The sequence below is a fragment of the Montipora capricornis genome, unplaced genomic scaffold (assembly GCF_036669925.1).
Source record: "Montipora capricornis isolate CH-2021 unplaced genomic scaffold, ASM3666992v2 scaffold_486, whole genome shotgun sequence".
Lineage (NCBI taxonomy): Eukaryota > Metazoa > Cnidaria > Anthozoa > Scleractinia > Acroporidae > Montipora > Montipora capricornis.
This window is the reverse complement of record NW_027180223.1, coordinates 26,735-45,307: the sequence shown is the minus strand read 5'-3', so window position 1 is coordinate 45,307 and position 18,573 is coordinate 26,735. Positions and strand designations below refer to the sequence as shown.

The following is an 18,573-nucleotide window of genomic DNA, read 5'->3' as shown; positions in this document are numbered from 1 at the left end:
GCGCACGCGCTCCCTTGGGAATACAAGTTCCACTTTCTCGTGTGAACTATTTTGTTTTTGTCGTATGTCTCATCTTTGACATATCGTTGGCATGTTGTGTTCAAAAAACCTGGTTTGGAATGTTCTTTCATTGAAAGAAACTGAGATTTTTTGAGATAATCAAGTGTACAGAAGGAAAAAGGGAAGCCTACAACACGGGGTATTCCCAGGCGGTCTCCCATCCAAGTACTAACCCCGCCCGACAGGGCTTAACTTCGGTGATCGGACGAGAACCGGTGTTTTCCCTGTGGTATGGTCGTAGACAAGTAATTTGCCGTGAAAATTAAACTTTGTTATAAGGGAAATGAAAACGAGGTCAGAGCAAAGCACAATGTGCATTTGTCCTCTTGCCGTCAACGCAAGTGCCATGCAATGCTGGTGCTGCTGCCCACTGTACAAGGGCGATCGTTGTGTGCGCCTCGCTTTCAAGTTGGCTTTGGGCATTCCTTCCTTGGCACGGATTGTAATCGGACCACCATATCTCGTGGCCATGAGACTGGGAGCACCTTGTCCGCCGTGAGCATTTACGGGCATCGCTTCTCGGCCTTTTGGCTAAGATCAAGTGTAGTATCTGTTCTTATCAGCTTAATATCTGATACGCTGCTCATCGAGCAGCTCATATATTAAACTGATTTTGGAACTGGGCCGTGGAAAAGAGGCTTGCCTCGTCCCGGCCACGGGTTGCCTCGGTATAGCACTACCTCCGAGCGTGGCCCACTTCCCTCTGGGGAAGAAATAATCAAGTGAAAGCAGAAAAAAAGTGACCAAGCAACCAACCTTCACATTCTCTTCTCTTTTCTAGGTAGCATAGCAGCGAGTGGACAGCACGACACGACAGGACGAGGAGCACGTGACCTCCATTACCACATGGTATGCGCAGACAAGTTGCGTTTTGCGGTCCCGGAGAGATTGAAAAGGCATACTTACCTGACGCGGGAGGCACTGTGATCAGGGAGGCAGTCCTCTCAAGGTGAGGCTCTTTCATTGCACTTCGATTGGGGTTGACCCTTGCGATTACCCCAAATGTGGGTAACTCGAGCGTATAATTTCTGGTAGTGGGGACCTGCGTTCGCGCTAGTCCCCGCACCAAACCCCGGTGGCAAAGTTGGCTAATGGGAGGTTTGTTGGTAACGTTTCAGGCAGGGCAGGGAAGGAGATGCGGTGGCGGTGTAAGGACTAAGGAAGGTGAGTTGTATTTGTGAAGTCCACTGCTGAAATTGTAGGTGAATGTTCCGTACTTGGTGCACTGAAAAACTGTGATTTCATTTCTTTCATTTTTGGCCGTAGAGAGAGAGAGACGACGTGTTTATTTCAGCCGCATCGATTTCCATCGATAGACGAGTGAGACAAGAAAATGCCAGCGGGTCGAGCTCTTATCCTCGTGCATCGTTTCAAAAACGTAAGTGGATGTGTGTTTGTACTGCTCCATCGCGATAGATTTCTTTTGCGTTGTGTTATGTTGCGTTCTGGAGAGCCCGTTTTGCATTGAGTAACTGAGGACCCGCCAGATCAGTTGGCGTTACATTTCTGTGGCCAACACTTTGTGGTTTCTCTATGTTATCAGTTAATTGAATTGTTATCATAAAAAGTAAATCTTTCATGGTCAGGATAGTGTTGTTATGCACCCTTTGAATACGTACTGTCCGTGTTGAGCAGGGAACAGTAAGACTTTGAAGTGCGCTACGTCACATAAGTCACGTTTTCGCAAGATGAATGTTGTAGTGTTGTAGCCTTCGTTGTATACATATCATCCGGGCTAGGTTAACTTCCATCTAATGCATAACAGTGCATGCATTTTTTTACTTGTCGTATCCTGTTCTTTGCTCACACGAAAAGGATACGTTTCATGTCATAAACGTTGGATGGATAAGATCTCGCGCGCGCACGCGCTCCCTTGGGAATACAAGTTCCACTTTCTTTCTCGTGTGAACTATTTTGTTTTTGTGTATGTCTCATCTTTGACATATCGTTGGCATGTTGTGTTCAAAAAACCTGGTTTGGAATGTTCTTTCATTGGAGGAAACTGAGATTATTTGAGATAATCAAGTGTACGGAAGGAAAAAGGGAAGCCTACAACACGGGGTATTCCCAGGCGGTCTCCCATCCAAGTACTAACCCCGCCCGACAGGGCTTAACTTCGGTGATCGGACGAGAACCGGTGTTTTCCCTGTGGTATGGTCGTAGACAAGTAATTTGCCGTGAAAATTAACTTTGTTATAAGGGAAAATGAAAACGAGGTCAGAGCAATCACAATGTGCATTTGTCCTCTTGCCGTCAACGCAAGTGCCATGCAATGCTGGTACTGCTGCCCACTGTACAAGGGCGATCGTTGTGTGCGCCTCGCTTTCAGGTTGGCTTTGGGCATTCCTTTCCTTGGCACGGATTGTAATCGGACCACCATATCTCGTGGCCATGAGACTGGGAGCACCTTGTCCGCTGTGAGCATTTACGGGCATCGCTTCTCGGCCTTTTGGCTAAGATCAAGTGTAGTATCTGTTCTTATCAGCTTAATATCTGATACGCTGCTCATCGAGCAGCTCATATATTAAACTGATTTTTTGGAACTGGGCCGTGGAAAAGAGGCTTGCCTCGTCCCGGCCACGGGTTGCCTCGGTATAGCACTACCTCCGAGCGTGGCCCACTTCCCTCTGGGGAGAAATAATCAAGTGAAAGCAGAACAAGTGACCAAAGCAACAACCTTCACATTCTCTTCTCTTTTCTAGGTAGCATAGCAGCGAGTGGACAGCACGACACGACAGGACGAGGAGCACGTGACCCCCATTACCACATGGTATGCGCAGACAAGTTGCGTTTTGCGGTTCCGGAGAGATTGAAAAGGCATACTTACCTGACGCGGGAGGCACTGTGATCAGGGAGGCAGTCCTCTCAAGGTGAGGCTCTTTCATTGCACTTCGATTGGGTTGACCCTTGCGATTACCCCAAATGTGGGTAACTCGAGCGTATAATTTCTGGTAGTGGGGACCTGCGTTCGCGCTAGTCCCCGCACCAAACCCCGGTGGCAAAGTTGGCTAATGGGAAGGTTTGTTGGTAACGTTTCAGGCAGGGCAGGGAAGGAGATGCGGTGGCGGTGTAAGGACTAAGGAAGGTGAGTTGTATTTGTGAAGTCCACTGCTGAAATTGTAGGTGAATGTTCCGTACTTGGTGCACTGAAAAAACTGTGATTTTATTTCTTTCATTTTTGGCCGTACAGAGAGGCGAGACGACGTGTTTATTTCAGCCGCATCGATTTCCATCGATAGACGAGTGAGACAAGAAAATGCCAGCGGGTCGAGCTCTTATCCTCGTGCATCGTTTCAAAAACGTAAGTGATGTGTGTGTTTGTACTGCTCCATCGCGATAGATTTCTTTTGCGTGTGTTATGTTGCGTTCTGGAGAGCCCGTTTTGCATTGAGTAACTGAGGACCCGCCAGATCAGTTGGCGTTACATTTCTGTGGCCAACACTTTGTGGTTTCTCTATGTTATCAGTTAATTGGATTGTTATCATAAAAAGTAAATATTTTTATGCTCAGGATAGTGTGTTATCGGCACCCTTTCAATACGTACTGTCCGTGTTGAGTAGGGAACAGTAACACTTTGAAGTGCGCTACGTCACATAAGTCACGTTTTCGCAAGATGAATGTTATAGTGTTGTAGCCTTCGTTGTATACATATCATCCGGGCTAGGTTAACTTCCATCTAATGCATAACAGTGCATGCATTTTTTACTTGTCGTAGCCTGTTCTTTGCTCACACGAAAGGATACGTTTCATGTCATAAACGTTGGATGGATAAGATCTCGCGCGCACGCGCTCCCTTGGGAATACAAGTTCCACTTTCTCGTGTGAACTATTTTGTTTTTGTGTGTATGTCTCATCTTTTGACATATCGTTGGCATGTTGTGTTCAAAAAAGCTGGTTTGGAATGTTCTTTCATTGAAGGAAACTGAGATTTTTGAGATAATCAAGTGTACGGAAGGAAAAAGGGAAGCCTACAACACGGGGTATTCCCAGGCGGTCTCTCCCATCCAAGTACTAACCCCGCCCGACAGGGCTTAACTTCGGTGATCGGACGAGAACCGGTGTTTTCCCTGTGGTATGGTCGTAGACAAGTAATTTGCCCGTGAAAATTAACTTTGTTATAAGGGGAAAATGAAAACGAGGTCAGAGCAATCACAATGTGCATTTGTCCTCTTGCCGTCAACGCAAGTGCCATGCAATGCTGGTGCTGCTGCCCACTGTACAAGGGCGATCGTTGTGTGCGCCTCGCTTTCAAGTTGGCTTTGGGCATTCCTTTCCTTGGCACGGATTGTAATCGGACCACCATATCTCGTGGCCATGAGACTGGGAGCACCTTGTCCCGCTGTGAGCATTTACGGGCATCGCTTCTCGGCCTTTTGGCTAAGATCAAGTGTAGTATCTGTTCTTATCAGCTTAATATCTGATACGCTGCTCATCGAGCAGCTCATATATTAAACTGATTTTTGGAACTGGGCCGTGGAAAAGAGGCTTGCCTCGTCCCGGCCACGGGTTGCCTCGGTATAGCACTACCTCCGAGCGTGGCCCACTTCCCTCTGGGGAAGAAATAATCAAGTGAAAGCAGAAAAAGTGACCAAGCAACCAACCTTCACATTCTCTTCTCTTTTCTAGGTAGCATAGCAGCAGCGAGTGGACAGCACGACACGACAGGACGAGGAGCACGTGACCTCCATTACCACATGGTATGCGCAGACAAGTTGCGTTTTGCGGTTCCGGAGAGCTGAAAAGGCATACTTACCTGACGCGGGAGGCACTGTGATCAGGGAGGCAGTCCTCTCAAGGTGAGGCTCTTTCATTGCACTTCGATTGGGTTGACCCTTGCGATTACCCCAAATGTGGGTAACTCGAGCGTATAATTTCTGGTAGTGGGGACCTGCGTTCGCGCTAGTCCCCGCACCAAAACCCCGTGTGGCAAAGTTGGCTAATGGGAAGGTTTGTTGGTAACGTTTCAGGCAGGGCAGGGAAGGAGATGCGGTGGCGGTGTAAGGACTAAGGAAGGTGAGTTGTATTTGTGAAGTCCACTGCTGAAATTGTAGGTGAATGTTCCGTACTTGGTGCACTGCAAAACTGTGATTCATTTCTCTCATTTTTGGCCGTAGAGAGAGGGAGAGGGCGTGTTTATTTCAGCCGCATCGATTTCCATCGATAGACGAGTGAGACAAGAAAATGCCAGCGGGTCGAGCTCTTATCCTCGTGCATCGTTTCAAAAACGTAAGTGGATGTGTGTTTGTACTGCTCCATCGCGATAGATTTCTTTTGCGTTGTGTTATGTTGCGTTCTGGAGAGCCCGTTTTGCATTGAGTAACTGAGGACCCGCCCAGATCAGTTGGCGTTACATTTCTGTGGCCAACACTTTGTGGTTTCTCTATGTTATCAGTTAATTGGATTGTTATCATAAAAAGTAAATCTTTTATGGTCAGGATAGTGTCTTATGCACCCTTTCAATACGTACTGTCCGTGTTGAGTAGGGAACAGTAAGACTTTGAAGTGCGCTACGTCACATAAGTCACGTTTTCGCAAGATGAATGTTGTAGTGTTGTAGCCTTCGTTGTATACATATCATCCGGGCTAGGTTAACTTCCATCTAATGCATAACAGTGCATGCATTTTTTACTTGTCGTAGCCTGTTCTTTGCTCACACGAAAGGATACGTTTCATGTCATAAACGTTGGATTGATAAGATCTCGCGCGCACGCGCTCCCTTGGGAATACAAGTTCCACTTTCTCGTGTGAACTATTTTGTTTTTTTGTTGTATGTCTCATCTTTGACATATCGTTGGCATGTTGTGTTCAAAAAAGCTGGTTTTGGATGTTCTTTCATGGAGGAAAACTGAGATTTTTTGAGATAATCAAGTGTACGGAAGGAAAAAGGGAAGCCTACAACACGGGGTATTCCCAGGCGGTCTCCCATCCAAGTACTAACCCCCCCGACAGGGCTTAACTTCGGTGATCGGACGAGAACCGGTGTTTTCCCTGTGGTATGGTCGTAGACAAGTAATTTGCCGTGAAAATTAACTTTGTTATAAGGGAAAATGAAAACGAGGTCAGAGCAAGCACAATGTGCATTTGTCCTCTTGCCGTCAACGCAAGTGCCATGCAATGCTGGTGCTGCTGCCCACTGTACAAGGGCGATCGTTGTGTGCGCCTCGCTTTCAGTTGGCTTTGGGCATTCCTTCCTTGGCACGGATTGTAATCGGACCACCATATCTCGTGGGCCATGAGACTGGGAGCACCTTGTCCGCCGTGAGCATTTACGGGCATCGCTTCTCGGCCTTTTGGCTAAGATCAATTGGTAGTATCTGTTCTTATCAGCTTAATATCTGATACGCTGCTCATCGAGCAGCTCATATATTAAACTGATTTTTTGGAACTGGGCCGTGGAAAAGAGGCTTGCCTCGTCCCGGCCACGGGTTGCCTCGGTATAGCACTACCTCCGAGCGTGGCCCACTTCCCTCTGGGGAAGAAATAATCAAGTGAAAGCAGAACAAGTGACCAAGCAACCAACCTTCACATTCTCTTCTCTTTTCTAGGTAGCATAGCAGCGAGTGCTGAGTGGACAGCACGACACGACAGGACGAGGAGCACGTGACCTCCATTACCACATGGTATGCGCAGACAAGTTTGCGGTTCCCGGAGAAATTGAAAAGGCATACTTTCCTGGAGTTTTGACATATGGTATGGCGCATACGGTCCCGGAGACTGAAAAGGCATCTTACCTGACGCGAAGGCACTGTGATCAGGGGAGGCAGTCTTCTCAAGGTGAGGCTCTTTCATTGCACTTCGATTGGGTTGACCCTTGCGATTACCCCAAATGTGGGTAACTCGAGCGTATAATTTCTGGTAGTGGGGACCTGCGTTCGCGCTAGTCCCCGCACCAAACCCCGGTGGCAAAGTTGGCTAATGGGAAGGTTTGTTGGTAACGTTTCAGGCAGGGCAGGGAAGGAGATGCGGTGGCGGTGTAAAGGACTAAGGAAGGTGAGTTGTATTTGTGAAGTCCACTGCTGAAATTGTAGGTGAATGTTCCGTACTTGGTGCACTGCAAAACTGTGATTGTTATTATTTTCATTTTTGGCCGTAGAGAGAGGCGAGAGGGCGTGTTTATTCGCCGCATCGATTTCCATGATAGACGAGTGAGACAAGAAAATGCCAGCGGGTCGAGCTCTTATCCTCGTGCATCGTTTCGAAAACGTAAGTGGATGTGTGTTTGTACTGCTCCATCGCGATAGATTTCTTTTGCGTTGTGTTATGTTGTTGCGTTCTGGAGGAGTGCCCTGTTCGTGCATTGACGTAAATGATGGACCAGATCAGTCCTTTGATCAGTTGGCCTTTATTTTCTGTGGCCAACACTTTGTGGTTTCTCTATGTTATCAAGTAATTGAATTGTTATCATAAAAAGTAAATATTTTATTGTCAGGATAGTGTGTTATCACCCTTTCAATACGTACTGTCCGTGTTGAGTAGGGAACAGTAACACTTTGAAGTGCGCTACGTCACATAAGTCACGTTTTCGCAAGATGAATGTTATATTTGTGTTGTAGCCTTCGTTGTATACATATCATCCGGGCTAGGTTAACTTCCATCGTAATGCATAAAAGCCTGCTGCATTTTTTACTTGTCCGCCTCCTGTTCTTTGTCACACGAAAGGATACGTTTCATGTCATAAACGTTGGATGGATAAGATCTCGCGCCCACGCGCTCCCTTGGGAATACAAGTTCCACTTTCTCGTGTGAACTATTTTGTTTTTGTTGTATGTCTCATCTTTGACATATCGTTGGCATGTTGTGTTCAAAAAAGCTTGTTTGGAATGTTCTTTCATTGGAGGAAACTGAGATTATTTGAGATAATCAAGTGTACGGAAGGAAAAAAGGGAAGCCTACAACCGGGGTATTCCCAGGCGGTCTCCCATCCAAGTACTAAGCCCGCCCGACAGGGCTTAAAGTGATCGGACGAGAACCGGTGTGTCCTGCCGTGAAAATTTAACGTCCAGAACTTCGTCCATCTGTGGACTCGCTGCCAATCTGAGGTTCCGCCCCCCCGTGACAATTAACTTTGTTATCCCGGAATGAACCTCGTCAGAGCAATCACAATGTGCATTTGTCCTTGCCGTCAACGCAAGTGCCATGCAATGCTGGTACTGCTGCCCACTGTACAAGGGCGATCGTTTGTGCGCCTCGCTTTCAAGTTGGCTTTGGGCATTCTTTCCTTGGCACGGATTGTAATCGGACCACCATATCTCGTGGCCATGAGACTGGGAGCACCTTGTCCGCTGTGAGCATTTACGGGCATCGCTTCTCGGCCTTTTGGCTAAGATCAAGTGTAGTATCTGTTCTTATCAGCTTAATATCTGATACGCTGCTCATCGAGCAGCTCATATATTAAACTGATTTTTGGAACTGGGCCGTGGAAAAGAGGCTTGCCTCGTCCCGGCCACGGGTTGCCTCGGTATAGCACTACCTCCGAGCGTGGCCCACTTCCCTCTGGGGAAGAAATAATCAAGTGAAAGCAGAAAAAAGTGACCAAGCAACCAACCTTCACATTCTCTTCTCTTTTCTAGGTAGCATAGCAGCGGTGGACAGCACGACACGACAGGACAGGACGAGGAGCACGTGACCCCCATTACCACATGGTATGCGCAGACAAGTTGCGTTTTGCGGTTCCGGAGAGATTGAAAAGGCATACTTACCTGACGCGGGAGGCACTGTGATCAGGGAGGCAGTCCTCTCAAGGTGAGGCTCTTTCATTGCACTTCGATTGGGTTGACCCTTGCGATTACCCCAAATGTGGGTAACTCGAGCGTATAATTTCTGGTAGTGGGGACCTGCGTTCGCGCTAGTCCCCGCACCAAACCCCGGTGGCAAAGTTGGCTAATGGGAAGGTTTGTTGGTAACGTTTCAGGCAGGGCAGGGAAGGAGATGCGGTGGCGGTGTAAGGACTAAGGAAGGTGAGTTGTATTTGTGAAGTCCACTGCTGAAATTGTAGGTGAATGTTCCGTACTTGGTGCACTGCAAAACTGTGATTTTCATTTCTCTCATTTTGGCCGTAGAGAGAGAGCGAGACGGGCGTGTTTATTTCAGCCGCATCGATTTCCATCGATAGACGAGTGAGACAAGAAAATGCCAGCGGGTCGAGCTCTTATCCTCGTGCATCGTTTCAAAAACGTAAGTGGATGTGTGTTTGTACTGCTCCATCGCGATAGATTTCTTTTGCGTTGTGTTATGTTGCGTTCTGGAGAGCCCGTTTTGCATTGAGTAACTGAGGACCCGCCAGATCAGTTGGCGTTACATTTCTGTGGGCAAACACTTTGTGGTTTCTCTATGTTATCAGTTAATTGGATTGTTATCATAAAAAGTAAATCTTTCATGCTCAGGATAGTGTGTTATGCACCCTTTCAATACGTACTGTCCGTGTTGAGTAGGGAACAGTAACACTTTGAAGTGCGCTACGTCACATAAGTCACGTTTTCGCAAGATGAATGTTATAGTGTTGTAGCCTTCGTTGTATACATATCATCCGGGCTAGGTTAACTTCCATCTAATGCATAACAGTGCATGCATTTTTTACTTGTCGTAGCCTGTTCTTTGCTCACACGAAAGGATACGTTTCATGTCATAAACGTTGGATGGATAAGATCTCGCGCGCACGCGCTCCCTTGGGAATACAAGTTCCACTTTCTCGTGTGAACTATTTTGTTTTTGTCGTATGTCTCATCTTTGACATATCGTTGGCATGTTGTGTTCAAAAAAGCTGGTTTGGAATGTTCTTTCATTGAGAAAACTGAGATTTTTTGAGATAATCAAGTGTACGGAAGGAAAAAGGGAAGCCTACAACACGGGTATTCCCAGGCGGTCTCCCATCCAAGTACTAACCCCGCCCGACAGGGCTTAACTTCGGTGATCGGACGAGAACCGGTTGTTTTCCCTGTGGTATGGTCGTAGACAAGTAATTTGCCGTGAAAATTAACTTTGTTATAAGGGGAAATGAAAACGAGGTCAGAGCAATCACAATGTGCATTTGTCCTCTTGCCGTCAACGCAAGTGCCATGCAATGCTGGTGCTGCTGCCCACTGTACAAGGGCGATCGTTGTGTGTGCGCCTCGCTTTCAAGTTGGCTTTGGGCATTCTTTCCTTGGCACGGATTGTAATCGGACCACCATATCTCGTGGCCATGAGACTGGGAGCACCTTGTCCGCTGTGAGCATTTACGGGCATCGCTTCTCGGCCTTTTGGCTAAGATCAAGTGTAGTATCTGTTCTTATCAGCTTAATATCTGATACGCTGCTCATCGAGCAGCTCATATATTAAACTGATTTTTGGAACTGGGCCGTGGAAAAGAGGCTTGCCTCGTCCCGGCCACGGGTTGCCTCGGTATAGCACTACCTCCGAGCGTGGCCCACTTCCCTCTGGGGAAGAAATAATCAAGTGAAAGCAGAAACAAGTGACCAAGCAACCAACCTTCACATTCTCTTCTCTTTTCTAGGTAGCATAGCAGCGAGTGGACAGCACGACACGACAGGACGAGGAGCACGTGACCTCCATTACCACATGGTATGCGCAGACAAGTTGCGTTTTGCGGTTCCGGAGAGAGGCTGAAAAGGCATACTTACCTGACGCGGGAGGCACTGTGATCAGGGAGGCAGTCCTCTCAAGGTGAGGCTCTTTCATTGCACTTCGATTGGGTTGACCCTTGCGATTACCCCAAATGTGGGTAACTCGAGCGTATAATTTCTGGTAGTGGGGACCTGCGTTCGCGCTAGTCCCCGCACCAAACCCCGGTGGCAAAGTTGGCTAATGGGAAGGTTTGTTGGTAACGTTTCAGGCAGGGCAGGGAAGGAGATGCGGTGGCGGTGTAAGGACTAAGGAAGGTGAGTTGTATTTGTGAAGTCCACTGCTGAAATTGTAGGTGAATGTTCCGTACTTGGTGCACTGAAAACTGTGATTTTATTTCTCTCATTCTTGGCCGTAGAGAGAGCGAGAGGACGTGTTTATTTCAGCCGCATCGATTTCCATCGATAGACGTGAGACAAGAAAATGCCAGCGGGTCGAGCTCTTATCCTCGTGCATCGTTTCGAAAACGTAAGTGGGATGTGTGTTTGTACTGCTCCATCGCGATAGATTTCTTTTGCGTTGTGTTATGTTGCGTTCTGGAGAGCCCGTTTTGCATTGAGTAACTGAGGGACCCGCCAGATCAGTTGGCGTTACATTTCTGTGGCCAACACTTTGTGGTTTCTCTATGTTATCAGTTAATTGGATTGTTATCATAAAAAGTAAATATTTTCATGCTCAGGATAGTGTGTTATGCGGCCCTTTCAATACGTACTGTCCGTGTTGAGCAGGGAACAGTAAGACTTTGAAGTGCGCTACGTCACGTAAGTCACGTTTTCGCAAGATGAATGTTATAGTGTTGTAGCCTTCGTTGTATACATATCATCCGGGCTAGGTTAACTTCCATCTAATGCATAACAGTGCATGCATTTTTTACTTGTCGTATCCTGTTCTTTGCTCACACGAAAGGATACGTTTCATGTCATAAACGTTGGATGGATAAGATCTCGCGCGCACGCGCGCTCCCTTGGGAATACAAGTTCCACTTTCTCGTGTGAACTATTTGTTTTTTGTTGTATGTCTCATCTTTGACATATCGTTGGCATGTTGTGGTTCAAAAAAAGCTGGTTTGGAATGTTCTTTCATGAAAGAAACTGAGATTTTTTGAGATAATCAAGTGTACAGGAAGGAAAAAGGGAAGCCTACAACACGGGGTATTCCCAGGCGGTCTCCCATCCAAGTACTACTAACCCGCCCGACAGGGCTTTACTTCGGTGATCGGACGAGAACCGGTGTTTTCCCTGTGGTATGGTCGTAGACAAGTAATTTGCCGTGAAAATTAACTTTGTTATAAGGGGAAAATGAAAACGAGGTCAGAGCAAGCACAATGTGCATTTGTCCTCTTGCCGTCAACGCAAGTGCCATGCAATGCTGGTGCTGCTGCCCACTGTACAAGGGCGATCGTTGTGTGCGCCTCGCTTTCAGGTTGGCTTTGGGCATTCCTTCCTTGGCACGGATTGTAATCGGACCACCATATCTCGTGGCCATGAGACTGGGAGCACCTTGTCCGCCGTGAGCATTTACGGGCATCGCTTCTCGGCCTTTTGGCTAAGATCAAGTGTAGTATCTGTTCTTATCAGCTTAATATCTGATACGCTGCTCATCGAGCAGCTCATATATTAAACTGATTTTTGGAACTGGGCCGTGGAAAAGAGGCTTGCCTCGTCCCGGCCACGGGTTGCCTCGGTATAGCACTACCTCCGAGCGTGGCCCACTTCCCTCTGGGGAAGAAATAATCAAGTGAAAGCAGAAAAAGTGACCAAGCAACCAACCTTCACATTCTCTTCTCTTTTCTAGGTAGCATAGCAGCGAGTGGACAGCACGACACGACAGGACGAGGAGCACGTGACCCCCCATTACCACATGGTATGCGCAGACAAGTTGCGTTTTGCGGTTCCGGAGAGCTGAAAAGGCATACTTACCTGACGCGGGAGGCACTGTGATCAGGGAGGCAGTCCTCTCAAGGTGAGGCTCTTTCATTGCACTTCGATTGGGTTGACCCTTGCGATTACCCCAAATGTGGGTAACTCGAGCGTATAATTTCTGGTAGTGGGGACCTGCGTTCGCGCTAGTCCCCGCACCAAACCCCGGTGGCAAAGTTGGCTAATGGGAAGGTTTGTTGGTAACGTTTCAGGCAGGGCAGGGCAGGGAAGGAGATGCGGTGGCGGTGTAAGGACTAAGGAAGGTGAGTTGTATTTGTGAAGTCCACTGCTGAAATTGTAGGTGAATGTTCCGTACTTGGTGCACTGAAAAAACTGTGATTTCATTTCTCTTCATTCTTGGCCGTAGAGAGAGCGGAGACGACGTGTTTATTTCAGCCGCATCGATTTCCATCGATAGACGAGTGAGACAAGAAAATGCCAGCGGGTCGAGCTCTTATCCTCGTGCATCGTTTCAAAAACGTAAGTGGATGTGTGTTTGTACTGCTCCATCGCGATAGATTTCTTTTGCGTTGTGTTATGTTGCGTTCTGGAGAGCCCGTTTTGCATTGAGTAACTGAGGACCCGCCAGATCAGTTGGCGTTACATTTCTGTGGCCAACACTTTGTGGTTTCTCTATGTTATCAGTTAATTGAATTGTTATCATAAAAAGTAAATATTTTATGGTCAGGATAGTGTGTTATCGGCCCTTTGAATACGTACTGTCCGTGTTGAGTAGGGAACAGTAAGACTTTGAAGTGCGCTACGTCACATAAGTCACGTTTTCGCAAGATCAATGTTATAGTGTTGTAGCCTTCGTTGTATACATATCATCCGGGCTAGGTTAACTTCCATCTAATGCATAACAGTGCATGCATTTTTTTTACTTGTCGTATCCTGTTCTTTGCTCACACACGAAAGGATACGTTTCATGTCATAAACGTTGGATTGATAAGATCTCGCGCGCACGCGCTCCCTTGGGAATACAAGTTCCACTTTCTCGTGTGAACTATTTTGTTTTGTTGTTGTATGTCTCATCTTTGACATATCGTTGGCATGTTTGTGTTCAAAAAAAGCTGGTTTGGAATGTTCTTTCATGGAGGAAACTGAGATTATTTGAGATAATCAAGTGTACGGAAGGAAAAAGGGAAGCCTACAACACGGGGTATTCCCAGGCGGTCTCCCATCCAAGTACTAACCCCGCCCGACAGGGCTTAACTTCGGTGATCGGACGAGAACCGGTGTTTTCCCTGTGGTATGGTCGTAGACAAGTAATTTGCCGTGAAAATTAACTTTGTTATAAGGGGAAATGAAAACGAGGTCAGAGCAATCACAATGTGCATTTGTCCTCTTGCCGTCAACGCAAGTGCCATGCAATGCTGGTGCTGCTGCCCACTGTACAAGGGCGATCGTTGTGTGTGCGCCTCGCTTTCAGGTTGGCTTTGGGCATTCCTTTCCTTGGCACGGATTGTAATCGGACCACCATATCTCGTGGCCATGAGACTGGGAGCACCTTGTCCGCTGTGAGCATTTACGGGCATCGCTTCTCGGCCTTTTGGCTAAGATCAAGTGTAGTATCTGTTCTTATCAGCTTAATATCTGATACGCTGCTCATCGAGCAGCTCATATATTAAACTGATTTTTGGAACTGGGCCGTGGAAAAGAGGCTTGCCTCGTCCCGGCCACGGGTTGCCTCGGTATAGCACTACCTCCGAGCGTGGCCCACTTCCCTCTGGGGAAGAAATAATCAAGTGAAAGCAGAAAAAGTGACCAAGCAACCAACCTTCACATTCTCTTCTCTTTTCTAGGTAGCATAGCAGCGAGTGGACAGCACGACACGACAGGACGAGGAGCACGTGACCCCCATTACCACATGGTATGCGCAGACAAGTTGCGTTTTGCGGTCCGGAGAGATTGAAAAGGCATACTTACCTGACGCGGGAGGCACTGTGATCAGGGAGGCAGTCCTCTCAAGGTGAGGCTCTTTCATTGCACTTCGATTGGGTTGACCCTTGCGATTACCCCAAATGTGGGTAACTCGAGCGTATAATTTCTGGTAGTGGGGACCTGCGTTCGCGCTAGTCCCCGCACCAAACCCCGGTGGCAAAGTTGGCTAATGGGAAGGTTTTGTTGGTAACGTTTCAGGCAGGGCAGGGAAGGAGATGCGGTGGCGGTGTAAGGACTAAGGAAGGTGAGTTGTATTTGTGAAGTCCACTGCTGAAATTGTAGGTGAATGTTCCGTACTTGGTGCACTGCAAAACTGTGATTTTCATTTCTTTCATTTTTGGCCGTACAGAGAGCGAGAGGGCGTGTTTATTTCAGCCGCATCGATTTCCATCGATAGACGAGTGAGACAAGAAAATGCCAGCGGGTCGAGCTCTTATCCTCGTGCATCGTTTCAAAAACGTAAGTGGATGTGTGTTTGTACTGCTCCATCGCGATAGATTTCTTTTGCGTTTGTGTTATGTTGCGTTCTGGAGAGCCCGTTTTGCATTGAGTAACTGAGGACCCGCCAGATCAGTTGGCGTTACATTTCTGTGGCCAACACTTTGTGGTTTCTCTATGTTATCAGTTAATTGAATTGTTATCATAAAAAGTAAATATTTTATGCTCAGGATAGTGTGTTATCACCCTTTCAATACGTACTGTCCGTGTTGAGTAGGGAACAGTAACACTTTGAAGTGCGCTACGTCACGTAAGTCACGTTTTCGCAAGATCAATGTTGTAGTGTTGTAGCCTTCGTTGTATACATATCATCCGGGCTAGGTTAACTTCCATCTAATGCATAACAGTGCATGCATTTTTTACTTGTCGTAGCCTGTTCTTTGCTCACACGAAAGGATACGTTTCATGTCATCATAAACGTTGGATTGATAAGATCTCGCGCGCGCACGCGCTCCCTTGGGAATACAAGTTCCACTTTCTCGTGTGAACTATTTTGTTTTTTGTTGTATGTCTCATCTTTGACATATCGTTGGCATGTTGTGTTCAAAAAAGCTGGTTTGGAATGTTCTTTCATTGAGGAAACTGAGATTTTTTGAGATAATCAAGTGTACAGAAGGAAAAAGGGAAGCCTACAACACGGGGTATTCCCAGGCGGTCTCCCATCCAAGTACTAACCCCGCCCGACAGGGCTTAACTTCGGTGATCGGACGAGAACCGGTGTTTTCCCTGTGGTATGGTCGTAGACAAGTAATTTGCCGTGAAAATTAACTTTGTTATAAGGGAAAATGAAAACGAGGTCAGAGCAAGCACAATGTGCATTTGTCCTCTTGCCGTCAACGCAAGTGCCATGCAATGCTGGTGCTGCTGCCCACTGTACAAGGGCGATCGTTGTGTGCGCCTCGCTTTCAAGTTGGCTTTGGGCATTCCTTCCTTGGCACGGATTGTAATCGGACCACCATATCTCGTGGCCATGAGACTGGGAGCACCTTGTCCGCTGTGAGCATTTACGGGCATCGCTTCTCGGCCTTTTTGGCTAAGATCAAGTGTAGTATCTGTTCTTATCAGCTTAATATCTGATACGCTGCTCATCGAGCAGCTCATATATTAAACTGATTTTTGGAACTGGGCCGTGGAAAAGAGGCTTGCCTCGTCCCGGCCACGGGTTGCCTCGGTATAGCACTACCTCCGAGCGTGGCCCACTTCCCTCTGGGGAAGAAATAATCAAGTGAAAGCAGAACAAGTGACCAAGCAACCAACCTTCACATTCTCTTCTCTTTTCTAGGTAGCATAGCAGCGAGTGGACAGCACGACACGACAGGACGAGGAGCACGTGACCCCCATTACCACATGGTATGCGCAGACAAGTTGCGTTTTGCGGTTCCGGAGAGGCTTGAAAAGGCATACTTACCTGACGCGGGAGGCACTGTGATCAGGGAGGCAGTCCTCTCAAGGTGAGGCTCTTTCATTGCACTTCGATTGGGTTGACCCTTGCGATTACCCCAAATGTGGGTAACTCGAGCGTATAATTTCTGGTAGTGGGGACCTGCGTTCGCGCTAGTCCCCGCACCAAACCCCGGTGGCAAAGTTGGCTAATGGGAAAGGTTTGTTGGTAACGTTTCAGGCAGGGCAGGGAAGGAGATGCGGTGGCGGTGTAAGGACTAAGGAAGGTGAGTTGTATTTGTGAAGTCCACTGCTGAAATTGTAGGTGAATGTTCCGTACTTGGTGCACTGCAAAAACTGTGATTTCATTTCTTCTCATTCTTGGCCGTACAGAGAGGGAGACGAGAGGGCGTGTTTATTTCAGCCGCATCGATTTCCATCGATAGACGAGTGAGACAAGAAAATGCCAGCGGGTCGAGCTCTTATCCTCGTGCATCGTTTCAAAAACGTAAGTGGATGTGTGTTTGTACTGCTCCATCGCGATAGATTTCTTTTGCGTTGTGTTATGTTGCGTTCTGGAGAGCCCGTTTTGCATTGAGTAACTGGGACCCGCCAGATCAGTTGGCGTTACATTTCTGTGGCCAACACTTTGTGGTTTCTCTATGTTATCAGTTAATTGAATTGTTATCATAAAAAGTAAAATCTTTTATGCTCAGGATAGTGTGTTATGCACCCTTTCAATACGTACTGTCCGTGTTGAGTAGGGAACAGTAGACTTTGAAGTGCGCTACGTCACATAAGTCACGTTTTCGCAAGATCAATGTTATAGTGTTGTAGCCTTCGTTGTATACATATCATCCGGGCTAGGTTAACTTCCATCTAATGCATAACAGTGCATGCATTTTTTACTTGTCGTAGCCTGTTCTTTGCTCACACGAAAAGATACGTTTCATGTCATAAACGTTTGGATTGATAAGATCTCGCGCGCACGCGCTCCCTTGGGAATACAAGTTCCACTTTCTCGTGTGAACTATTTTTTGTTTTTGTTGTATGTCTCATCTTTGACATATCGTTGGCATGTTGTGTTCAAAAAACCTGGTTTGGAATGTTCTTTCATTGAAAGGAAACTGAGATTTTTTGAGATAATCAAGTGTACGGAAGGGAAAAAGGGAAGCCTACAACACGGGGTATTCCCAGGCGGTCTCCCATCCAAGTACTAACCCCGCCCGACAGGGCTTAACTTCGGTGATCGGACGAGAACCGGTGTTTTCCCTGTGGTATGGTCGTAGACAAGTAATTTGCCGTGAAAATTAACTTTGTTATAAGGGAAAATGAAAACGAGGTCAGAGCAATCACAATGTGCATTTGTCCTCTTGCCGTCAACGCAAGTGCCATGCAATGCTGGTGCTGCTGCCCACTGTACAAGAGCGATCGTTGTGTGCGCCTCGCTTTCAGGTTGGCTTTTGGGCATTCCTTCCTTGGCACGGATTGTAATCGGACCACCATATCTCGTGGCCATGAGACTGGGAGCACCTTGTCCGCTGTGAGCATTTACGGGCATCGCTTCTCGGCCTTTTGGCTAAGATCAAGTGTAGTATCTGTTCTTATCAGCTTAATATCTGATACGCTGCTCATCGAGCAGCTCATATATTAAACTGATTTTTGGAACTGGGCCGTGGAAAAGAGGCTTGCCTCGTCCCGGCCACGGGTTGCCTCGGTATAAGCACTACCTCCGAGCGTGGCCCACTTCCCTCTGGGGAAGAAATAATCAAGTGAAAGCAGAAAAACAAGTGACCAAGCAACCAACCTTCACATTCTCTTCTCTTTTCTAGGTAGCATAGCAGCGAGTGGACAGCACGACACGACAGGACGAGGAGCACGTGACCTCATTACCACATGGTATGCGCAGACAAGTTGCGTTTTGCGGTTCCGGAGAGGCTGAAAAGGCATACTTACCTGACGCGGGAGGCACTGTGATCAGGGAGGCAGTCCTCTCAAGGTGAGGCTCTTTCATTGCACTTCGATTGGGTTGACCCTTGCGATTACCCCAAATGTGGGTAACTCGAGCGTATAATTTCTGGTAGTGGGGACCTGCGTTCGCGCTAGTCCCCCGCACCAAACCCCGGTGGCAAAGTTGGCTAATGGGAAGGTT

The 18,573-nt window shown here is 47.4% G+C and overlaps 29 non-coding genes across 29 annotated transcripts; 20 read left to right on the top strand and 9 right to left on the bottom strand.

Annotated features, from left to right (window-relative positions):
* Window positions 1-184: 184 nt before the first annotated feature.
* Window positions 185-303, bottom strand: LOC138036448 (5S ribosomal RNA). Its single transcript, XR_011129879.1, has one exon. It is a non-coding gene; the product is annotated as a 5S ribosomal RNA (ribosomal RNA).
* Window positions 304-571: 268 nt separating this feature from the next.
* On the top strand, window positions 572-762 carry LOC138036451 (U2 spliceosomal RNA). Its single transcript, XR_011129882.1, has one exon. It is a non-coding gene; the product is annotated as a U2 spliceosomal RNA (small nuclear RNA).
* A 196-nt stretch (window positions 763-958) lies between these two features.
* LOC138036490 (U1 spliceosomal RNA) lies at window positions 959-1,123 on the top strand. The gene has a single exon (XR_011129919.1). It is a non-coding gene; the product is annotated as a U1 spliceosomal RNA (small nuclear RNA).
* Window positions 1,124-2,106: 983 nt separating this feature from the next.
* On the bottom strand, window positions 2,107-2,225 carry LOC138036436 (5S ribosomal RNA). Its single transcript, XR_011129868.1, has one exon. It is a non-coding gene; the product is annotated as a 5S ribosomal RNA (ribosomal RNA).
* A 268-nt stretch (window positions 2,226-2,493) lies between these two features.
* On the top strand, window positions 2,494-2,686 carry LOC138036444 (U2 spliceosomal RNA). Its single transcript, XR_011129876.1, has one exon. It is a non-coding gene; the product is annotated as a U2 spliceosomal RNA (small nuclear RNA).
* A 193-nt stretch (window positions 2,687-2,879) lies between these two features.
* On the top strand, window positions 2,880-3,043 carry LOC138036504 (U1 spliceosomal RNA). The gene has a single exon (XR_011129932.1). It is a non-coding gene; the product is annotated as a U1 spliceosomal RNA (small nuclear RNA).
* Window positions 3,044-4,025: 982 nt separating this feature from the next.
* Window positions 4,026-4,146, bottom strand: LOC138036485 (5S ribosomal RNA). Its single transcript, XR_011129914.1, has one exon. It is a non-coding gene; the product is annotated as a 5S ribosomal RNA (ribosomal RNA).
* A 271-nt stretch (window positions 4,147-4,417) lies between these two features.
* LOC138036440 (U2 spliceosomal RNA) lies at window positions 4,418-4,609 on the top strand. Its single transcript, XR_011129872.1, has one exon. It is a non-coding gene; the product is annotated as a U2 spliceosomal RNA (small nuclear RNA).
* Window positions 4,610-4,805: 196 nt separating this feature from the next.
* LOC138036503 (U1 spliceosomal RNA) lies at window positions 4,806-4,969 on the top strand. The gene has a single exon (XR_011129931.1). It is a non-coding gene; the product is annotated as a U1 spliceosomal RNA (small nuclear RNA).
* Window positions 4,970-5,949: 980 nt separating this feature from the next.
* On the bottom strand, window positions 5,950-6,067 carry LOC138036487 (5S ribosomal RNA). Its single transcript, XR_011129916.1, has one exon. It is a non-coding gene; the product is annotated as a 5S ribosomal RNA (ribosomal RNA).
* A 267-nt stretch (window positions 6,068-6,334) lies between these two features.
* On the top strand, window positions 6,335-6,528 carry LOC138036463 (U2 spliceosomal RNA). The gene has a single exon (XR_011129893.1). It is a non-coding gene; the product is annotated as a U2 spliceosomal RNA (small nuclear RNA).
* Window positions 6,529-6,783: 255 nt separating this feature from the next.
* LOC138036434 (U1 spliceosomal RNA) lies at window positions 6,784-6,947 on the top strand. The gene has a single exon (XR_011129866.1). It is a non-coding gene; the product is annotated as a U1 spliceosomal RNA (small nuclear RNA).
* A 1,413-nt stretch (window positions 6,948-8,360) lies between these two features.
* LOC138036439 (U2 spliceosomal RNA) lies at window positions 8,361-8,552 on the top strand. Its single transcript, XR_011129871.1, has one exon. It is a non-coding gene; the product is annotated as a U2 spliceosomal RNA (small nuclear RNA).
* A 199-nt stretch (window positions 8,553-8,751) lies between these two features.
* On the top strand, window positions 8,752-8,915 carry LOC138036502 (U1 spliceosomal RNA). Its single transcript, XR_011129930.1, has one exon. It is a non-coding gene; the product is annotated as a U1 spliceosomal RNA (small nuclear RNA).
* A 979-nt stretch (window positions 8,916-9,894) lies between these two features.
* LOC138036486 (5S ribosomal RNA) lies at window positions 9,895-10,013 on the bottom strand. Its single transcript, XR_011129915.1, has one exon. It is a non-coding gene; the product is annotated as a 5S ribosomal RNA (ribosomal RNA).
* A 269-nt stretch (window positions 10,014-10,282) lies between these two features.
* On the top strand, window positions 10,283-10,474 carry LOC138036438 (U2 spliceosomal RNA). Its single transcript, XR_011129870.1, has one exon. It is a non-coding gene; the product is annotated as a U2 spliceosomal RNA (small nuclear RNA).
* A 197-nt stretch (window positions 10,475-10,671) lies between these two features.
* LOC138036501 (U1 spliceosomal RNA) lies at window positions 10,672-10,835 on the top strand. The gene has a single exon (XR_011129929.1). It is a non-coding gene; the product is annotated as a U1 spliceosomal RNA (small nuclear RNA).
* Window positions 10,836-11,816: 981 nt separating this feature from the next.
* Window positions 11,817-11,937, bottom strand: LOC138036488 (5S ribosomal RNA). The gene has a single exon (XR_011129917.1). It is a non-coding gene; the product is annotated as a 5S ribosomal RNA (ribosomal RNA).
* Window positions 11,938-12,205: 268 nt separating this feature from the next.
* Window positions 12,206-12,397, top strand: LOC138036437 (U2 spliceosomal RNA). Its single transcript, XR_011129869.1, has one exon. It is a non-coding gene; the product is annotated as a U2 spliceosomal RNA (small nuclear RNA).
* Window positions 12,398-12,591: 194 nt separating this feature from the next.
* LOC138036500 (U1 spliceosomal RNA) lies at window positions 12,592-12,755 on the top strand. The gene has a single exon (XR_011129928.1). It is a non-coding gene; the product is annotated as a U1 spliceosomal RNA (small nuclear RNA).
* Window positions 12,756-13,746: 991 nt separating this feature from the next.
* On the bottom strand, window positions 13,747-13,865 carry LOC138036424 (5S ribosomal RNA). Its single transcript, XR_011129857.1, has one exon. It is a non-coding gene; the product is annotated as a 5S ribosomal RNA (ribosomal RNA).
* Window positions 13,866-14,135: 270 nt separating this feature from the next.
* On the top strand, window positions 14,136-14,327 carry LOC138036435 (U2 spliceosomal RNA). The gene has a single exon (XR_011129867.1). It is a non-coding gene; the product is annotated as a U2 spliceosomal RNA (small nuclear RNA).
* Window positions 14,328-14,520: 193 nt separating this feature from the next.
* LOC138036499 (U1 spliceosomal RNA) lies at window positions 14,521-14,684 on the top strand. The gene has a single exon (XR_011129927.1). It is a non-coding gene; the product is annotated as a U1 spliceosomal RNA (small nuclear RNA).
* A 983-nt stretch (window positions 14,685-15,667) lies between these two features.
* LOC138036505 (5S ribosomal RNA) lies at window positions 15,668-15,786 on the bottom strand. The gene has a single exon (XR_011129933.1). It is a non-coding gene; the product is annotated as a 5S ribosomal RNA (ribosomal RNA).
* A 267-nt stretch (window positions 15,787-16,053) lies between these two features.
* On the top strand, window positions 16,054-16,246 carry LOC138036443 (U2 spliceosomal RNA). The gene has a single exon (XR_011129875.1). It is a non-coding gene; the product is annotated as a U2 spliceosomal RNA (small nuclear RNA).
* A 195-nt stretch (window positions 16,247-16,441) lies between these two features.
* LOC138036498 (U1 spliceosomal RNA) lies at window positions 16,442-16,605 on the top strand. The gene has a single exon (XR_011129926.1). It is a non-coding gene; the product is annotated as a U1 spliceosomal RNA (small nuclear RNA).
* A 988-nt stretch (window positions 16,606-17,593) lies between these two features.
* Window positions 17,594-17,712, bottom strand: LOC138036494 (5S ribosomal RNA). The gene has a single exon (XR_011129922.1). It is a non-coding gene; the product is annotated as a 5S ribosomal RNA (ribosomal RNA).
* A 268-nt stretch (window positions 17,713-17,980) lies between these two features.
* On the top strand, window positions 17,981-18,173 carry LOC138036450 (U2 spliceosomal RNA). Its single transcript, XR_011129881.1, has one exon. It is a non-coding gene; the product is annotated as a U2 spliceosomal RNA (small nuclear RNA).
* A 196-nt stretch (window positions 18,174-18,369) lies between these two features.
* On the top strand, window positions 18,370-18,533 carry LOC138036491 (U1 spliceosomal RNA). The gene has a single exon (XR_011129920.1). It is a non-coding gene; the product is annotated as a U1 spliceosomal RNA (small nuclear RNA).
* The last annotated feature ends 40 nt before the right edge of the window (window positions 18,534-18,573 follow it).